Source organism: Salmo trutta, chromosome 15 (assembly GCF_901001165.1).
Source record: "Salmo trutta chromosome 15, fSalTru1.1, whole genome shotgun sequence".
Taxonomy (NCBI): domain Eukaryota; kingdom Metazoa; phylum Chordata; class Actinopteri; order Salmoniformes; family Salmonidae; genus Salmo; species Salmo trutta.
Window position 1 is genome coordinate 5505525 of NC_042971.1, and position 19803 is coordinate 5525327.

Genomic DNA, 19803 nt, shown 5'->3' on the forward strand with positions numbered 1-19803 from the left:
TTGTACATGTAACGTTATGACCCCTTGTGAGTTAATAGTATTGCATGCTGTAGCAGGCTATATAAAGAGGAAGACCTCCATTGACGATTCAGTTCGTTGTAACATCTCGTCTGGACAGGTCACCGTCCTTAGTTAGTTAGTTAGTTAGTTAGTTAGTTAGTTAGTTAACGAAGCTAACGTTAGCTAGTTCATTATCACAAAAGTGAGAACTGCTCTAGATTGTAAACTTACATTAATGAGTGTAAAGCCATGTTGGGTTTATGGAAACGAAATACAATATATGGGAAAGAATATAGTTGAGGAAATAATCCAAACCTAGTTGTGCCTAGTTAGGACATAACGTTAGCTAGCTAGCTAACGGTACTGTACTGTAGCTCATACAACGCCGACGGTCAAACCCGGCTTTCTAATATTTACGTTCATTAACTATAGTAACGTTATGGAAGATATTCACAGAAAACCATCATTGTCTTCGTTATTCACTATTAGTATGTTATATTATTATAATAAATGATTTCGAGACATATTCAGAGCCAAACATCAACCCAACTTAACCATTTTAACTGTTGTCGCATCCAAACTTGTCCCCATCGTTTTCAGTTGTAATTGCGAAGTTCCCGGAAGAAGTCCAGCAACAACGGAGGTTCCTCGATGAACCCGCCTTCTAACAAGTTCTTTGAAGAACCTTTTGGGGCTGTTTTTCATTGACCAAGAACTCTACGGTTCTTAGGGGATCTGAGAACAACTCCAGTTGAACCCTTCATTTTTAGAGTGTAGTCGGCTCTATTTACTCTCAGATTCAAACATGATGATTAACATCAACGATCAAGTCAGCTGCTGCTGCTCCAATACAGTATGAGGTGAGACGGTGAACTGATGTTGAACTGGTCAGTCAGCTGCTGCTGCTCCAATACAGTATGAGGTGAGACGGTGAACTGATGTTGAACTGGGCAGTCAGCTGCTGCTGCTCCAATACAGTATGAGGTGAGACGGTGAACTGATGTTGAACTGGGCAGTCAGCCGCTGCTGCTCCAATACAGTATGAGGTGAGACGCTGAACTGATGTTTAACCGGGCAGTCAGCTGCTGCTGCTCCAATACAGTATGAGGTGAGACGGTGAACTGATGTTGAACCGGGCAGTCAGCTGCTGCTGCTCCAATACAGTATGAGGTGAGACGGTGAACTGATGTTGAACTGGGCAGTCAGCTGCTGCTGCTCCAATACAGTATGAGGTGAGACGGTGAAAAGACGTTGAACTGGGCAGTCAGCTGCTGCTGCTCCAATACAGTATGAGGTGAGACGGTGAACTGATTTTGAACCGGACAGTCAGCTGCTGCTGCTCCAATACAGTATGAGGTGAGACGGTGAACTGATGTTGAACCGGGCAGTCAGCTGCTGCTGCTCCAATACAGTATGAGGTGAGACGGTGAACTGATGTTGAACCGGGCAGTCAGCCGCTGCTGCTCCAATACAGTATGAGGTGAGACGGTGAACTGATGTTGAACCGGGCAGTCAGCAGCTGCTGCTCCAATATAGTATGAGGTGAGACGGTGAACTGATGTTGAACCGGGCAGTCAGCCGCTGCTGCTCCAATACAGTATGAGGTGAGACGGTGAACTGATGTTGAACCGGACAGTCAGCTGCTGCTGCTCCAATACAGTATGAGGTGAGACGGTGAACTGATGTTGAACCGGGCAGTCAGCTGCTGCTGCTCCAATACAGTATGAGGTGAGACGGTGAAAAGACATTGAACTGGGCAGTCAGCTGCTGCTGCTCCAATACAGTATGAGGTGAGACGGTGAACTGATGTTGAACCGGACAGTCAGCTGCTGCTGCTCCAATACAGTATAAGGTGAGACGGTGAACTGATGTTGAACCGGGCAGTCAGCTGCTGCTGCTCCAATACAGTATGAGGTGAGACGGTGAACTGATGTTGAACTGGGCAGTCAGCTGCTGCTGCTCCAATACAGTATGAGCTGAGACGGTGAACTGATGTTGAACCGGGCAGTCAGCTGCTGCTGCTCCAATACAGTATGAGGTGAGACGGTGAAAAGACGTTGAACTGGGCAGTCAGCTGCTGCTGCTCCAATACAGTATGAGGTGAGACGGTGAACTGATGTTGAACCGGGCAGTCAGCTGCTGCTGCTCCAATACAGTATGAGGTGAGACGGTGAAAAGACGTTGAACTGGGCAGTCAGCTGCTGCTGCTCCAATACAGTATGAGGTGAGACGGTGAACTGATGTTGAACCGGACAGTCAGCTGCTGCTGCTCCAATACAGTATGAGGTGAGACGGTGAACTGATGTTGAACCGGGCAGTCGGCTACTGCTGCTCCAATACAGTTTGAGGTGAGACGGTGAACTGATGTTGAACTGGGCAGTCAGCTGCTGCTGCTCCAATACAGTATGAGCTGAGACGGTGAACTGATGTTGAACCGGGCAGTCAGCTGCTGCTGCTCCAATACAGTATGAGGTGAGACGGTGAAAAGACGATGAACTGGGCAGTCAGCTGCTGCTGCTCCAATACAGTATGAGGTGAGACGGTGAACTGATGTTGAACCGGGCAGTCAGCTGCTGCTGCTCCAATACAGTATGAGGTGAGACGGTGAAAAGACATTGAACTGGGCAGTCAGCTGCTGCTGCTCCAATACAGTATGAGGTGAGATGGTCAACTGATGTTGAACCGGACAGTCAGCTGCTGCTGCTCCAATACAGTATGAGGTGAGACCGTGAACTGATGTTGAACCGGACAGTCAGCTGCTGCTGCTCCAATACAGTATGAGGTGAGACGGTGAACTGATGTTGAACCGGGCAGTCAGCTGCTGCTGCTCCAATACAGTATGAGGTGAGACGGTGAACTGATGTTGAACCGGGCAGTCAGCTGCTGCTGCTCCAATACAGTATGAGGTGAGACGGTGAACTGATGTTGAACTGGGCAGTCAGTCATTTATTCTGTACTATGAGTCTATCAACTGAACTTATATGAGTCTGGTAACATTGTTACTGCACATTGTGGTGGAAATTCTAACCAATCAGGAGAGACTGTCATTTCTTCAAACAATCAACCTTTATTTGATAAGAATTGCAATAATGTAGCTGGTCAGCCCTACACTCTGAGGTGGAAGGCCGAGAGCTCGATGACACAAGGAGTTCAGAAGCCTTCTATAGTCAAACTATCTTGTTCATATAGAAAACACATGATCTTGGTAGGTGTATGTGTGTGGTGAACGAGACACAGACTAACTGTGAATTGGTCATCTCGTTCTCTAGCAACAGCTAGTTATTCTAGTTTTCCAGTGAGGTGTCAAAACAACAGGAAATCACTCTAGACACAGTTCCTCTGAAGTAGATCAACAGTTCCCTGAATTGGGCCAAGCTCCTTTGGCCTGTCTGTCGAGAGGGTGTGTGGTTGCAGACCCACATAAACATACACATAAACTTCTCAACCCTAAAGAGATCCTTCAACACAATAGAAGTCATATCAACTTAAAGAGGTTAACATAGATTTTTCCCTCACAACATTGCTCTAGAGATAAATCAGACCCAGCCTGAACTGTGTGATGTAGTATGGAGTTGTAGTTTCTCTAGAGATAAATCAGATCCAGACTGAACTGTGTGATGTAGTATGGAGTTGTAGTTTCTCTAGAGATAAATCAGATCCAGACTGAACTGTGTGATGTAGTAGAGAGTTGTAGTTTCTCTAGAGATAAATCAGATCCAGACTGAACTGTGTGATGTAGTAGGGAGTTGTAGTTTCTCTAGAGATAAATCAGACCAAGCCTAAAATGTGTGATGTAGTAGGGAGTTGTAGTTTCTCTAGAGATAAATCAGACCCAACCTGAACTGTGTGATGTAGTAGAGTTGTAGTTTCCAACAGGAAAATATTCTACATAGTTTAGCGCATAAAACAGAATTAACTACAATGACCATAATCCATTGCGTGCCTACTTGTCTTGTCTGTGTTTCTTTTACACCTGCTATGTAAAAGAGACAGAATAATGCACAATGGTCAATGCTATCCGGGATCCTTGGGACATCCCTACCCTAAACCCTAACCTTAACCCCTACCTTAACCATTTTAAATGTCAACTTCAAAGGTCTAGGGACGTCCCAAGGATGTATCTCTACCTGAAAATACATGATCTAAGTGATTGATAGTTGGTATTCAGCAGTCATAAAGCCTTATTTACTTTAATAAACTACTAAAATATTGATTTTGTCAGACAGCCTAGACAGCAGCTCTACACTTTATTGACTGACTGATCCATTCATCCTTCCATCCCTCCTCAGCCTTCCTCTCCTCTGAAGACCCAGTGAGGGTGGAGCTCAGTCAGAGAGCTGTTGAGGGACTGGTTAGGAAGAACACTTCTACAGCCAGAGAGGTGAGAGGTCACACATGGTTTAGATGGTAAATATTTATGTCCCCTTAGCGGTTCATCACGTAAGCAAAAGGTAATATGTTCCATCATCCATGTTTATTTACATTAGTGCAAATTGTCCACTGATCTTGGTGTAATTTCTCACCCCTTTCGTCTTTATGAAAGTTAATTTCCCCTCAGGCACACACATTTTGTTCTTTGATATTATGAAGGTAATTTGTGTAAAATGTACCTTTCCCCACTCATTCACCCCATCTCTTTACATTGCTGATGCATATTTGGTGGCCTGACTGCATCCAGACTGTCAAAGGCCCATCCTGGTAGATCTGAACCAAATGCAACTTGGAGTGATTGGATGACAGAAGTCACATTTAGGTGCCAGGTGTAACTGAGGCCATAGATGCTCCATATCCATAACTTTGAGTGTTTGATATATGACTAAAGGTTTTTCTTTCTGTGTTGCAGGGACAGTCAAGAAATGGAACAGCAAGGCCACAGAACATGACATAAGCAGAGCTGTGGGAGACCACCTCAAGCCCCTGGTAGAGCCGGGGGTGGTGTTTACCACTCCACCACGCCTTCAGCAGGCTGGAAATGTGGGATTGATCTGTGGGATTGATCTGTTTGATCCATTTGTTTGTTTCAGTAGTTGAATCCATTGACATATTGTTCATTTTCAACGAATGCACTGGATTGGTTGAAAAGTGATAAACTTACATACCATGCACTATTTGACATAGTGGGAGATATACTGAATTTACACTTAGACCAAGAGTCTGTTGATTGGTGGGTCATGTTCAAATCAAATCAAGCTTTATTTATACAGCACATTTCAGACATGGATGCAACACAATGGCTTCACAGGAAAAAACACAAAAATGAAAATAAACAAAAATGTACTATACAAACATAAGAGGATAAAAACAGAAGAATAACTGAAAGAGTAATGAGCATTCTAAGGAAACGACATTGATTCAAATATTAACAATTCATTGATGCATTTATGATGCAACATCCAACCCAAAATATAAGCATGTTTTACTACATTGTTTGTTGTTACGTTCCCCAGCAAGAAAACCAGAAATGTCCCTTAAATAGAAATATCCCTTAAATAGAAAAGGGAACTAACAAAGAGTCACTGACAACAACCACAACTAAACAGGTGGGGTTTTAGGAGGGGCTCTGAAAGACTATGGGGGTGTCTACTGAAAGTTGACTAGTAACAACAACTGGGACATAAAAGATACCCACCATGAGACCCACTAAATCTGCCCAAGAAGAGGAAAACAAAAGAAAACCCACACCAAACTTAAAGACAGGAAGCAAACCAAAAAGGTGGAGCAACTAAAGGTGTTGACTCTCCACATGTATCAAGACAACTGGAGCACTGGGCCAGACGCTCTTAAATAGAACCTGGACCAGCTCAGGTGAAACACCTTCCCACTAACGAGATGGACAAGCCAGCACAGGTGTAACACATGCTAGACGTGCTGACGTGCTAACGAGCTAGACGTGCTAAAGTCCAACCTCAAAACATGAAATGGAAAAACCAAAGACTAACACCTTAAAAGAATGCTTACCATCAACAGAAAACAACTTCCATTTCACATTATAATCAACTACAATGCTTCACCTTCACCAATATAAACATGGTGTCTACTGGCTGTCATCAATAAACAAATATTTTCCCCCACTAGCTACTAGAACTCTCATCTTCCTGAAACTCACTAGCTTCTAGAACTCTCATCTTACTAAAACTCACTAGCTTCTAGAACTCTCATCCCCTTGGAACGAGCCCAAACAAAACTCATCTCCAATACAGAAAAACGTGCAGTCAAAATAAATTGGCAACCAAGTTGTCCTTACCACGGACGTGTCTGATTTCAAGAGGAAACTCTGGCAATATCCGTAGTAACTTTCCACCTCACTGCGGAGCTTCTCTCTCTTCTCAGGGTTCACTAGATAGGCATGTTGTTGGATCGGGGCCCAGTCCCCAATGTCATGCTCTAGTACATTTGGGTTGGCACATCTGAGAATGAACCCGATATTCTAAAAGGGCAACAATGTCAATATAATTGTACCCAAAAATTGTCAGTTGGTTGCATAAATCATTGATTACTAAATGTTACATTAATTGAAAATATGAAATATCAAACCAAATGTACACCCCTTTGTTAATATGTATTGCCAATAATTAACTTAATGGTGAGGCATGGAATAATAAAACATGTATCTTTTGTCAGGCTGAATGTTTGAAATATGAGGTGATTTGAGTCATTCTTTTTCAGTCGTGGAATAAAGACAATTAGCATTTGAATGTTGTCAATAAATGCTGGAGTGATGTAGGATTGTTAATGAAATTGATTATAGACCAATTTATTATACTGCGTCCATGTGTATAGGCTGCAAGCACGTTGAAATGAAGTTGTTTTCAAGTCATTGACAAAACGACCAGAAAAGACATTTTCTCCACTTTCAACTACAACCGAAGATATATTGGACGTCAGGCATAGTCTTATTTTCAACAACATGTTGCTAGGTGGGATAGCCCCAATGTCAAAACACAGTTCTAACGTGTCCAAATCAATAACCAATATGCAGAAACAGTTTGTGATATATAGAAAACCTAAACATAAAATGTGCTATATACATAAACATCTGCCACAATAATCATATTACTTGTATTTTTTTAAACAAGCATGTTATAAACTGTACAAGCATCAGAAACGCTGTTGTTTTGACAAGTAGCAATAAATCACTGATATCGATGAGGGGGGAAATCAGGTTGTACGTGCTGTTGAAACTAACACAACTAAAAAAACACATGGAAATGGGAGATATATTTTACCTCAATGGTTAGAGGACAACCTGCAGAAGACAGTCAGCTACATTTTGGAGTGATGTATTTTGATTCAAGTGGGTCACCAACGTGGTAAGTGTAACACAACTCTTTTTTGTCAGTCCCTTTTTGTTAAATCTCATAAATAGTACTCTTTCAATTCAGAGCCTGGATTTTCCCCCTGAGGCTAATATCCATATCATGCTGAAATCAATAGAACAGGGGACAAACGTTTAGGGTTCTACATTGTGACATCATTAAAATACTCCTACTACAATGTTAAAACATTCTATATTGTGACAATAATTCATTGATTGAGGTATTTTATCAGATTATCTCTGTTCACACTGATCACAGCTGACGTTTCTCTCCTGTATGTGTTATAGGGTGTGTAGTCCGTGTGTGTTCTCCTGTGTGTGTTCTCTGGTGTGATATCAGGCTGGTTGATTGTGTAAAACTCTTCCCAAAATGAGTACAGCTAAAACGTTTCTCTCCTGTGTGGATTCTCTGATGAATTTTAATTCCTGTTGAGGAGGTGAACATCTTCCCACAGTCAGAGCAGCAGTGAGTTCTCTTCCCTGTGGGTCTCTGCAGGTCTTTCTTGAGGTGTTCTGATGTGGAGAGACTCTTCTCTGCCTTGTCAGCTTCATGAGGTTTTTGAGCCTCCCCAGAGGGTCCAGGATAGTTACGTTTCTCTCCTGCGTAAACAACAAAGTCAGACAGATGGTTAAAGGCCCACAAAAAAGGAGCAAGAATAGTCATATTTTGTCTTGTTTTCACATTAGTAGTAACATCAATGATTGAGTTATTCAAGTTGTTGAAACCCTAAGCAGTGTGCCAGACAACTTTTGGTCTCCAATACAGGACAATTTCTGTGTTTAATACAATTGCGGAATGAGGGCAATGCACACGCAATTTGGTTGTAGAAACTCCTCCCTACTAATGAGGAAACCACTAGTTATGGATGTAGTATATCTGGTAATGAGGAAACCACTAGTTATGGATGTGGTATATCTGCTAATGAGGAAACCACTAGTTATGGATGTAGTATATCTGCTAATGAGGAAACCACTAGTTATGGATATAGTATATCTGCTAATAAGGAAACCACTAGTTATGGATGTAGTATATCTGGTAATGAGGAAACCACTAGTTATGGATGTACTATATCTGCCTGGAGAAAAAATGGTGAGTAAAGATTTTAGTTTTTCACAATGTTTTCTGAATGTGAATGGGGAAGTAACCTCCATTTCCATGTTGCTTATGAGTACATTTCACACTACTTTGGATTATAATTGTAAGGCTCGCTTGAATGTCATGCTTAATATAATTTTTGTGTCATCATCGCAAATCAACTGCTTTATACCTTTTTTAAAACACTTCAAACAGTAAAATGGTCTTTGGCTAGCTTTTCCATCAGCCTGACAATGAGGGTTTGTACACTAAGTGTTTGCCAAATTGGCCCATAACTTCACCTAACAATAACATAGACCTACTGTAGGACCCATAACTTCACCTAACAACAAATATCATGATATATATATATATATATATATATATATATATATATATATATATACATATATATATATATAAATACCATGTCGTATTGTTTGCCATTTGACTGGCATTCAGAAAATGATTTCCTGGATCAGCTGATGATAGTTGAACATGTGACTGTAACTAAACAGCTACGGTATTAAGAATTATGTGTAATTATTTAAGAACTGCGTTAATGACAGTATCCATTTGGGTGTTGTCTGTAAAGTTAAAATGACTTATTTTTTGTTTTATGTATTATTATTATTTTATTATTATTATTATTATCATCATCATCATCATCAACACAGGAGAGGCAGACTGAGCGTCCTACTGGTCAGACTCAGAAGGAGAGCACAACATCCACCACTTCCGATCAAATTACTCGCCAATGTCCTCTCTAGACAACAAGGTGGACGAAATTGCTACCAGATAAATTAAACAACTTCTTTGCTCGCTTTGAGGACAATACAGTGCCACCGACACGGCCTGCTACCAAAGACTGTAGGCTCTCCTCCTCTGTGGCCGACGTGAGTAAAACATTTAAACATGTTAACCCTCACAAGGCTGACGGCCCAGACGGCATCCCTCGCCGCGTCCTCATAGCATTCGCAGACCTACTGGCTGGTGTGTTTACGGACATATTCAATCAATCCTTATCCCAGTCTGCTGTCCCCACATGCTTCAAGATGGCTACCATTATTCCTGTTCCCAAGAAAGCTAAGGTAACTGAACTAACATTTTACATTTACATTTTAGTCATTTAGCAGACGCTCTTATCCAGAGCGACTTACAGTAGTGAATGCATACATTTCATACAATTTCATACATTTTTTTTTCTGTGCTGGCCCCCCGTGGGAATCGAACCCACAACCCTGGCGTTGCAAACACCATGCTCTACCAACTGAGCTACAGGGAATTACTATCGCCCCATTTCACTCACTTCTGTCATCATGTAGTGCTTTGAGAAACTAGTCAAGAATCATATCACCTCCACGCTACCCGATACCCTAGACCCACTTCAATTTGCTTACTGCCCCAATAGGGCCACAATGCAATCGCCATCACACTGCCCTATCTCATCTGGACAAAAGGAACACCTATGTAAGAACGCTGTTCATTGACTACAGCTCAGCATTTAACACCATAGTACCCTCCAAACTCGTCATTAAGCTCGAGACCCCGCCCTGTGCAACTGGGTCCTGGACTTTCTGACCACCTCCAGGCAGTAAAGGTAGGAAACAATATCTCCACCCCGCTGATCCTCAACACTGGGGCCCCGCAAGGGTGCGTTCTCAGCCCTCTCCTGTACTCCCTGTTCACCCATGACTGCGTGGCCATGCACGCTTCCAACTGCAGACAACACTAGTGGTCGGCTTGATTACCAACAACAACAACGAGACGGCCTACAGGGAGGAGGTGAGGGCCCTCGGAGTCTGGTGTCAGGAAAATAACCTCTCACTCAACATCAACAAAACAAAGGAGATGATCGTGGACTTCAAGGAAACTGCAGAGGGAGCACCCCCATCCACATCGACTGGACAGTAGTGGAGAAGATGGAACGTTTTAAGTTCCTCGGCGTACACATCACGGACAAACTGAAATGGTCCACCCACACAGACAGCGTGGTGAAATAGGCGCAACAGTGCCTCCTCAACCTCAGGAAGTTGAAGAAATGTGGCTTGTCACCGAAAACACTCAAACTTGTACAGATGCACAGTTTCTTAAAGTATTTTAGTAAAAGATTTCCAGCTCTCGCCCTTTCGATAACCACTCGGGATAAAAGGGAAAAATGTAATGCTCTGATCCAGTGGAAATGTCATAAAATACCTGATTACTTCTTATTCTTTGCACAAATAGCCGACAGCAGTGTCTGTCCCGAACTCACTGGCGCGGGAAACTGAGGGCCCAGAATATTTTATACAATGTTGCAAGCCTGTTACCTCGAGTTTCGGCCGACCCAGTTGATATGTTTCAAGTTTGTTGTAGACAGGCCATGTGCAGCCAGTGATTTTTAGGATATTTATTTTTTAACTGCAGAATGCAATGTTTTTATTATTTATTAACTTTTATTTGTTGGCTTTATGTAGGCTATTTTTTTTTACATAGTTGGCAATGGCAATAACAGTTACTTTTAGATTTGTATTATTTTCATTTAGATTTAGATTGTCTGTGATTGATCTACATTCGATGATTTTGAGATACTATTATGAATTAACTGAAACTGTTCCACGAAAATGTGCATATGAAAATCATAACTGGCACACAGATTGGTAGAAATGGTCAGATAAATTGGCACTCCAAATGAAAAAGGTTGTCGACTGCTGGTGTAGCCCATTACCGGAAACTTCAGCAGCATAACGGCAGAATTTCTCTCTCTTCTGGTTAGGTTATCTTGATGTCTGGCTCCCTCCAGTCATTTGTGTGTCTTAATTATTTAATCAAACAGAATGCTTAAAGCGTCAGACCAGTTCAGTACATACAGTTGATTTTATAAAAACACATGGGGCGATTGGTAGAAAGAACAGATGACTCTTGGTTGACCAAGATGTATTTTAGTTGGGGACAGCACTAGAACATGACTTTGGGGCTCCAGAGTGGCGCAGCGGACACTGCATCTCAGTGCTTGAGGCATCACTAGACACCCTGGTTCAAATCCAGGCTGTATCACAACCGGCCGTGATTGGGAGTCCCATAGGGTGGTGCACAATTGGCCCAGCGTCGTCCGGGGTAGGCCGTCATTGTCAATAAGAATTTGTTCTTAACCGACTTTCCTAGTTAAATAAAGGTTACATTTAAATAAATAAAAAGTGTTCTATGACAAACCATTTTTTACAAATCCATCAAGGCACCAACTTTGAGAAGGTTTAAAAACAAAGGTTTCAAACCAATTCATGAATGTAATTTAATCTAGGTATGTTTTGCCTTTAATGTAATGGCATTAAAAAAATGCATGAATATTTTACAATGACTTATCAACAGCTCTAATAATTTGCCACCACAGGAAATCTTCACAGGCAATTATAGAATATACTATATAGCCTCAAAATCTGTTTAAAACAATAATTTTGACCTCATGGATGGCCAGTCCTTGTATTCATAGTGTAGTGAATTCAGGTGGTAGCCCTGAGCTTAACTCAAACCTGGGTCCAGCGACTGTCAAGCCAACACCTTATAACTGTTACGCCAAGATGTCTGAACTTCTTGACGAGGTCTCTAGGTGTTGGGTTACGGTTGCTACAATAGCTTTCTCTATGACTTTGAGAGTGGTTACACTTCTCCTTCCGCCATCCCTCAGCTGGTTACCAAACCAAGTCTCTGGGCAGCCATTTTGTTGCTGTTTAAAAAACCCACACAACCCAGCAATCTGCAGTTCAAACAATAACAAATCTGTCATTCCACCACTATTTTGGTAATAAGATGATTATGGGGTTGGAGAAATGTAACTACTTTTAAAATTCATAGACAGACCTATGGATGCAAGGACTGACCATCCATGATGTCAACATTATAGTTTTAACCATGTTGAGGCTATACAGTGTTGATTTACATTGTCTCTAAACATTAGAGTAAAAAAAGCTTATTTGGGGTTCTGATGGGGTACAACAGTTGAACTAAGCTCATGAGGCATGTGTTATATTCTTCAATAATCAATGGCTATATATAAATAATTTAAAAGTACACAAATTGATGTAGCAATTGCAGATTTCCCCTTTAACACCAAACATCAGTTCAACAACTGCAACGTTTGTGCCTCTGTTTTTAAGACAGTACTTACTAGTGTTAATCAGGGAACGGTTTCTCAAACCCATCTTATGGCTAAGTTCATCTTTAGAACCATTGGATGCCTTAAGATGCGTTTGGGAAACCGGGCCCAGATGTCCAGTTTCCTCCTCTTCTTCCTCCTCTTTTTTCGATGTAACAGTCATCCCCCCTCTTCCTCTTTCACTCCAAAATCTGCATCCTCCTCTCCTTTTACTGTATAATCCTCCTCTTTCACTCTGAACTCGTCTTCCTCTTCTTTCACTGAAACGTCTTCCTCTTCTTCTTTCACTATAACAGCCTCACCCTCTACTTGTTTTTGTATTGTAAGAGCCTCCTCTTCCTCCTCCTCCTCTTTGACGAGAGCTTCTTTCTCTGTCCAGCAGACCTCCTCTTCTTTAACAGGAGGAGAGTAGCTTAGTGACCTCATGGTCGGGGATGTTAGCTAGCTAGGCTAATGCTAACTTAACCAGCCCGCTAGCTGACTAATAACAAAACCGTAAATATGAAATTAAATCTGATAACTAACTAGACGACAGAAGTGGGTTTAAAACACAGTGGCTAATATACACTAAAGCATCTAAAGAACTTTATCGGTTCGGCTATTTTGTCTAGCAAGCTACCGAGGAGCCTGACGAACTGTTACTGCTGTTGAAAGAAGAGTTCCGTCCACTACATTATACGTCACACCAACAGCACCTTAAATTCACAGACCGCCATCTGCTGACTGGAGTGGGTAACGCAGTTGAGTAAAATGTTTATTTTATTTTCAGACAAAAAGTTAAAGTGTAGGACGCATTAGATTTTACTCACAAGTGTGACAATACCGTGTGGTTAAAGACTTACTAAGCTAGTTGTAGTCACGATATGGTTACCGATGAGTACAAACAGTTATGTTTTTGCGTTATTACATATTTATTAACTTATTTCGGGAAATCTTCTATACTACCCACAATGCACTATTTCTCAACGTCATATGGATGTGCTACCGGTGTAATGAAGTTTAACTCGGCAAGCCAATTAAGAACAAATTCTTATTTACATTGACGGCTGTTGATGAACAGTTACTTGAGAAGGAGACCAAGTCAAGACGCTGGACCGGGTGGATTCAATTATCGTAAGGCATCTTTATTAAGAGACAAAGATATTTGGTAAAACGTGCACGGGCTCGTTCTTTCAGTTCTTAGGGAACTAGCGGAAGCAAGCCCCGTAAACATATTGTGCATCTGATTTATACAACATGATTGTAATGACGTATGTTGAGTCTTGTAGATTCGTCCTCCTGACTGGTCGATGAGTGGAGTGACGATCTGGTCTCGGGTCGGGATCGACTCCCCATTGGTCCATGAGTGTGTTCTTTGTTCCGCTGACCCAGCCCTCTGGGATGGGTTTGTGTGTGTGTGTACTTTGTGCTGAGTCCTTGTCTGTGTATCTCTGTAGTCACAAGATATTATTGCGAGACTGGACGTTGACCCCTGTGATCAGGTCATTTCCTATTTTATCAGTGCTGTGTAAGGTCTAATTCGGCCAATCTGTTTCTAGGTGTGCGTGTATAGCTAGTATCAGTTCAACACAGAATGTGTCTTTTGTATCAGCAGATAAGTGTTGCGCAATAGACCAGTTTATGAACTATATTTCTTACACGGCCTACCCCTGTTTCCAGTTATCCACAAGGCTAGGAGAACCTATTCAAGTAAGTAAGTAAATAGATTTTGAATGTAAAAAAAACGATGTATTATTAGCTAACTAGCTACAGTGCAGGCTAACTCAAATGAGCTGCTAAATGAGCTATCTAGACAACTTCACATACTGTATAGATAGATAGGTAGCTAAGTGAATTAAATATCACCAGCTACCTAACTACATATTAGCTAGCTATCTTGATGTATTTATCACTGTAAAAAACAAACTCCAAATGCATTTGTAGGTAGCTAGCTAACAGCCATGGAGGAGGGTGAAAGGATAGCAGCCCCAACTGTCAGTGAGAGAGGAGGCTATTCTGGATAGGGCAGGTACTTTGTGTAGTTCCTGTCCCTAGAAGTGAGGACGGAGATAATAGTAACATAATATTCAGTGTGGTGTAATTTGACTATAATGAAGTCTGTTTCTTGTGAGGTTTTCTGTCCTCAGATAAAGAGCTCTATGAAAGCCAGTCTACATATGAAGAGGTCCCAATGAAGAGCAGTGGTTCTCAGTCCTGGGGACTCAGAGGGGCACATTGTTGTTTTTGCCTTCACACTGCACAGCTGATTCAAATGATCAACTCATCATCAAGCTTCAAGTGGTATTTATGTATTCATTTGTGATGCCATGCTTGATATGATCCTGTTATTGTCACATGCTACACATGTACATATGTGTGCCCATGCATCTATCAATCCAATGTTATCATGATTTGTTATCAGGGATATTATACTTTAGTAATACTTTAGTAATCCACAATGACCTGGTGATGTAACAGTCTAATAATTACATTGTCTTCCATATTCCTACAGAGACCCTGTAACTGGAGATTCCTTCAAAACGATTGCCTACAGTTACCTTGTAGGGCACTGCAAGGTTGGGTGACCAGGGTCATCTGGGACTGCCTCCTGGAGGAATTCAGGTGTGTGAAGACTACCTGTGTCCTGCGTAACTTCATGAGGATGGACACGAGGACCCTAGACTACACTATGCACAACCAAATGCTCTTTTAAGAGCCATTCACATTGCAATAAGAGTATTCTTCCATTTACTGAGCTATGTCAACTGCAGTTATTCAATTCCCAGTTTATCTCCCTTTGATTTCTACTTCTCATGTGAGGGTGCTGTGTAGGTAAGGGTGTGATGTCTGTGCAAAAACAAAACAGGCTATTTTAAATCACCCATATTGAAAAAATGTAGAACAATTAGACACCCTATAACCCACACCTACACACTCATGTATCAATCTGATTGATGGATTGTGTTGTGCAGTAAACAGGCTCAGGTGTATAACTGTGGCTCCTTCCACCTTCAAAGAATAGGCAAGAGGGCCAACCATGGAGAATAGTAAGACACTTCATTATTTCTATAACTACGCTATATTGTTTGTTCTTGTGTGTCTGTTCATGTTTTTCAGCATAAAGTCCTCTGCAACCACGTAGTGTGGTGTGGACACCAGGTGAGGCCACACACAGATTCCTGTTGAACACTGTCGCTTTAACTACCTTATTTTCTCAATAACAGTCTCTCTCCTTCACTTCATCCCTCTCTCCTCTTCTCCCTAAATCCTCTAGGTTATATCAGCTGTGTCTGTGAACCCCTCCTGCATCTGAACTGGCTACATAGAGGGCTCAGCATGATCAGAGGTGAGAGGTCACTTGGTCAGGTCAACAGGAAGTATTATTAAAGAGATGCTTTACATTGAAATACAGACAGAGATGCAGTAGTTCCGGAGTTAATGATCCCAGGTCAGTTTATATTATACAGGAAGTATTATTAAAGAGATGCTTTACATTGAAATACAGATAGATGCAGTAGTCCCAGAGTTAATGATCCCAGGTCAGTTTATATTATACAGGAAGTATTATTAAAGAGATGCTTTACATTGAAATACAGAGATGCAGTAGTCCCAGAGTTAATGATCCCAGGTCAGTTTATATTATACAGGAAGTATTATTAAAGAGATGCTTTACATTGAAATACAGACAGAGATGCAGTAGTCCCGGAGTTAATGATCCCAGGTCAGTTTATATTATACAGGAAGTATTATTAAAGAGATGCTTTACATTGAAATACAGATATAGATGCAGTAGTCCCAGAGTTAATGATCCCAGGTCAGTTTATATTATACAGGAAGTATTATTAAAGAGATGCTTTACATTGAAATACAGATATAGATGCAGTAGTCCCAGAGTTAATGATCCAAGGTCAGTTTTGTATTTCACCTCCTGATTGATGACTAACAATGTTAGAATAAAAAATAAAAACACAAGGTTTAAACATGCTCTCTCTCTCCATCTGTCTCTCGTCTGCAGATATGTTTTGATGTGAGAGGATGCCAACCCCCAGTCCCATCATCGCCACCTCACCTGCTTTTAAGAACCTTTGGGCCGACGAGAGACACTATTATGTAATTGTGATGAACTGAGAGAATATTTATGTAGCACTGTGATTCATTAATCATGTGCTGCCTTCCCTGCTCCTATGTGCTTACCTCTTTCCCTTTCTGTCTTTTACACCTCTCTCACCACCTCCTCTTTCTTCCTCTGTTTTTATAATGCACAACAGATGTGCATTGAAGGACAGATTGAACTTGTATTTATAATACTTGGATAATGAGCTTTTCAATAAAGCGTTTCACATTCTCTACTGGTTGAAATGAAGTGTAATGTGATGAAATACTCCACCTATCCTGTGTTTATCAGATCAATGCAGATGAAGGACATTAGATGTTGAGATGAACCAGTGTTAGAGTATTTACATTATGCATAGGAAGTGTAGTGTTAAGTTTTTAACATTATATTTCTGTATATATGAATTAACTAGTTAAATCCTGTTTCTAGTCTATTAGTTACAATGTGTAACCATTGATGTCCCAGGACCAAGATTGGTAAACACTGTTGAAGTGTATAATTGTAATCCATACATGCAGACACAGCGTCATTCAAAGACTGGAATTTGATACTCCTGGTATTGGATATGACTGAAAAATAATCTCAAAGACATTCATACCTAAACTGCACCTTTATTTGCCAAGGTAGAGTACATGATCAGTGAATATATTAAATGTACAGGCTATAATGTGGGGATCTCATGCATGGTAATAACTACATGTATATACAAATTGCATCCTTGGCACAACATGATATTATATTCTACTCAATCCATAGGCTTCATTAATGTCATTCAGGCTGTTTTGAAGTTGATACAACTGGCTATGATAGCTGAGGTTCATAGGTTCTGAACTAATATGTATAGCAAACGTATGGGTCCATACACAGATCGGCTAGATAGCTAGCTACACATCCATAGGCATACAGGTATTTTAATCATCCACTGCACAATAAGCAAGAACATAGCTAGCTACGTCATTTCATCTATCTGCATGGCAAATATCAGCAAGGCAAGCTTACACAATTGTACATTCAATTTACAGTAAATTCTTCAGCTAGCTAGATTTTATACATCCACTGTTTCACAAAACGACAGCCTGGTTTGCTGGTTGTTTCAGGAGTCCCTAAAACAACCAGAATTACAATTTCATACTCATGTCACAACACCCATAAAGCTAGTCAGCTAGCTGGCTAATGTTAGCTAGTCAGCTAGCTGGTTAATGTTAGCTAGTCAGCTAGCTGGTTAATGTTAGCTAGTCAGCTAGCTGGTTAATGTTAGCTAGTCAGCTAGCTGGTTAATGTTAGCTAGTCAGCTAGCTGGCTAATGTTAGCTAGTCAGCTAGCTGGTTAATGTTAGCTAGTCAGCTAGCTGGTTAATGTTAGCTAGTCAGCTAGCTGGTTAATGTTAGCTAGTCAGCTAGCTGGTTAATGTTAGCTAGTCAGCTAGCTGGTTAATGTTAGCTAGTCAGCTAGCTGGTTAATGTTAGCTAGTCAGCTAGCTGGTTAATGTTAGCTAGTCAGCTAGCTGGCTAATGTTAGCTAGTCAGCTAGCTGGTTAATGTTAGCTAGTCAGCTAGCTGGTTAATGTTAGCTAGTCAGCTAGCTGGTTAATGTTAGCTAGTCAGCTAGCTGGTTAATGTTAGCTAGTCAGCTAGCTGGTTAATGTTAGCTAGTCAGCTAGCTGGTTAATGTTAGCTAGTCAGCTAGCTGGTTAATGTTAGCTAGTCAGCTAGCTGGTTAATGTTAGCTAGTCAGCTAGCTGGCTAATGTTAGCTAGTCAGCTAGCTGGTTAATGTTAGCTAGTCAGCTAGCTGGTTAATGTTAGCTAGTCAGCTAGCTGGTTAATGTTAGCTAGTCAGGTAGCTGGTTAATGTTAGCTAGTCAGCTAGCTGGTTAATGTTAATGTTAGCTAGTCAGCTAGCTTGCTAAATCGCAATTTTCGTAAATGAACTTTACGATTAAAAAAATGCATAATCGTTTGTCTCTACATTAACTAACATGTACATGTTTCTGCATGATTCGTTATGAAGTTATAATCCCTTACATTTGCTTCCATCCTAGTATTTCTGTCCTCCATCTTTGATCCAGTTCAGTTCTGTGTTGGGGTACCCCTCTCTCCTAGTATTTCTGTCCTCCATCTTTGATCCAGATCAGTTCTGTGTAGGGGTACCCCTCTCTCCTAGTATTTCTGTCTGCCATCTTTGATCCAGTTCAGTTCTGTGTAGGGGTACCCCTCTCTCCTAGTATTTCTGTCCTCCATCTTTGATCCAGTTCAGTTCTGTGTAGGGGTACCCCTCTCTCCTAGTATTTCTGTCTGCCATCTTTGATCCAGTTCAGTTCTGTGTAGGGGTACCCCTCTCTCCTAGTATTTCTGTCCTCCATCTTTGATCCAGTTCAGTTCTGTGTAGGGGTACCCCTCTCTCCTAGTATTTCTGTCCTCCATCTTTGATCCAGATCAGTTCTGTGTAGGGGTACCCCTCTCTCCTAGTGTTTCTGACCGCCATCTTTGATCCAGTTCAGTTCTGTGTAGGGGTAATCCTCTCTCCTAGTGTTTCTGTCCTCCATCTTTGATCCAGTTCAGTTCTGTGTAGGGGTACCCCTCTCTCCTAGTATTGCTGAAGAAAGTCTAACAGTCACTAGTGTAGCAGCAGCCTCCCCTGGTCCTAGTGCGGCCCGGTTAGAATTTTAAGATGCGATGGAACGGTTGACGAAAAAAATAAATCACAGAAAAAATATATTGACTGATATTGATTTATTTAGGGGGGGCTAATGAATATTTTAGCACCAGCGATGTCCCTTATTCCTACCCTTTAACTTTTTGTCTGACAAAATAAACATTTTACTCAACTGCGTTACCCACTCCAGTCAGCAGATAGCGGTGTGGGAATTTAATGTAATGCTGTTGGTGTGACGTATAATCTAGTGGACGGAACTCTTCTTTCAACAGCAACAACAGTTCGTCAGCCACCTCGGTAGCTTACTAGACAAAATAGCCGAACCGATAAAGCTCTTTAGACGCGTTAGTGTATATTAGCCACTGTGTTTTAAACCCACGTCTGTCGTCTAGTTAGTTATCCGATTTAATTTCATATTTACGGTGTTGTTGTTATTATTCAGTTAGCGGGCTGGTTAAGTTAGCATTAGCCTAGCTAGCTAACGTTCAAACCATGCGGCCACTGAGCTACTCTCCTGCTGCTAAAGAAGATGAG

General features: G+C 41.3%; 1 protein-coding gene and 1 long non-coding RNA gene across 2 annotated transcripts in view; both read right to left on the reverse strand.

Annotated features, from left to right (window-relative positions):
• LOC115149597 (NACHT, LRR and PYD domains-containing protein 12-like) overlaps window positions 1-19803 on the reverse strand; it is a gene marked incomplete at both ends in the record, with an annotated part of 397095 nt that overhangs the window by 97717 nt on the left and 279575 nt on the right. The window lies entirely within an intron of this gene.
• On the reverse strand, window positions 7447-12572 carry LOC115148392 (uncharacterized). The gene is made up of 2 exons (XR_003866653.1): window positions 12535-12572; window positions 7447-7915 (listed from the first exon to the last, which is right to left on the reverse strand). It is a non-coding gene; the product is annotated as an uncharacterized LOC115148392 (long non-coding RNA).